Source organism: Ursus arctos, unplaced genomic scaffold (genome assembly GCF_023065955.2).
Source record: "Ursus arctos isolate Adak ecotype North America unplaced genomic scaffold, UrsArc2.0 scaffold_20, whole genome shotgun sequence".
In the NCBI taxonomy this organism is placed as follows: domain Eukaryota; kingdom Metazoa; phylum Chordata; class Mammalia; order Carnivora; family Ursidae; genus Ursus; species Ursus arctos.
In genome coordinates this window covers 49,337,503-49,339,372 of record NW_026622875.1, presented here as the reverse complement: position 1 = coordinate 49,339,372, position 1,870 = coordinate 49,337,503, and the positions used below count along the sequence as shown (strand labels likewise).

The following is a 1,870-nucleotide window of genomic DNA, read 5'->3' as shown; positions in this document are numbered from 1 at the left end:
ACCAAAACTGCTGAAAATGTAGAAATGCAGTTGATGAAATCTACTTGGTCAGGGCAGAAAATTCAGAATCGAGAGTAATCACAGGAAGAATTGCTGGTGTCAGCTTGATGCCTGGAAATGGGCTGTTGAAGGGAAGGGACAGTGGAAGGAAAGAACTGAGTGCATCCCAAATGGCCCTGCGGGCAGCCTGAGCTCTGGAAGGATCCCAGTACTTCCCAAGCCAGGCGTGTGCTGACGTGTGCTCCACGTGTATTGACAGGGAGCAGGAAGACTTCAGTCAGGTGACTGTCAGCCCGAGCACCTCAGCATTTGAGGCACTGTGCCAGGCACTGGGCATGGAGCTGATGCAGCAAGGCCCCTGTTCCCTAAAAGCGTGCTCTAGCCAGGCAGGTAAGACATGGACGGCAATAGCATGGTGTCAAATACAAAGTCGTAAGTTTCACAGAAGAGATTCCGACAAGGCCCTGGGGCATCCAGGACTGGGGGAACCAGGATTTGCTTCGTGAGGGAGGAGGCTACAACTAACATATAGGATTTGGATAAGCAGAGAATGAGAACATTCCTGACTGAAAGAGCCACCTGGACAAAGATAAGAACTAGGCTTCTGTGTAGCTCAGGAATTTGCATGTCATTCTTATGCAGGGGCCATGCTAGTATTCCAATTTCAGTATGTGTGCTGCCGAAGCAAGCACTGAATGTGTAACTCAGATGTCAGTGGTCATCTTTTCTATGCTGCCTGACTCAGTCATTTCACTCCTGTCCACACAGAACCCCCTAAGATGTTTGTCTCCTCTGTTAAAGATTTGAAGCTATAGAGGGGTCACTTTGTGCAGCTTTTGGAATTCCACTTAAAAATTCCTATGGAACATTTCAATTCTCTCAAGTCCTTCTGCCTGATTGTCATATGGAACACAGTCCTCTTCCTTTCCAAATAAATAGAACCTGCCCTTTGAGGGTCCTCTCAGTCAAATTTTATCTTATATGTGTATTTAGAGACTATATTTATAACTTCACTCTTTCTCTCAGGTTTATGGAAAGACTCTTGCTTGAACAAATACAGCACAGGTTTTGGAAGTATTCTGGTGAAAACACTCACTCCATTGCATGCACATGATCAAGTCCAGGATATAAAGCACAATTGACTCCTTTTCAGTTGTAGGACCGAAATAACTCCTTATGGAGCTTCTTATCACATGTCCTGGGTGGAGTGTTACCCTGTCTCTCCAGCTTTTTTTCTGAATCATTGTCTCCCAACTTAGGGGCAAGCTTTAGGTCCCTAGATGCCTGTGGACCTGCTGTGTCTTCTCCATGCCCTTGTGTGGCCAAGCCCTCCTAACTATGGGGAAGAAACAGCCATTGCTTTGCGCCACAGAAACAAACCAAGATGATCTTCTGGATTAAACTATATTGGAGAGTCTTTTGATGGTGGGGATACCCAGTGGAAAAAAGGGAGACTTTGGGGAAATTCCTCTAGGATTATTCAACCCAACAAATCTAGTTTCCTTCTTTTGTGATACTTGAGAGGGGGCCTTCCTCTGGGAGGCACAGACATATGATCTTCTGTGACGGGTGCATCCCTATCCCTGAATCCTTCCAAGTCAAGGCCAGTGTTGCCTGTAGCCCGTCCTTCTGGACCTTCCCCTTGTCTCTTCTGTTCTTCTATCATCTATTAGAAGACTCATGTCCATATTGAAGCATCTTTACCCTTTCCCTTCTGTGCCTCTGTTGAAGCACACATGCCATTTTACCAATTACGGGATATTGTTTTTGATCTTCCTTCTAACACCAGTTCATCCGAGGAAATTCTTCTGTATTCTTCTTCTGTAATATTTTTTTTTATCAATGTGCAGCTGCGCACTTGTGCTATAGC

At 45.4% G+C, this 1,870-nt stretch overlaps 1 pseudogene; it reads right to left on the bottom strand.

Annotated features, from left to right (window-relative positions):
• Positions 1-597: 597 nt before the first annotated feature.
• LOC113254191 (U6 spliceosomal RNA) lies at positions 598-692 on the bottom strand (annotated as a pseudogene).
• Positions 693-1,870: the final 1,178 nt, after the last annotated feature.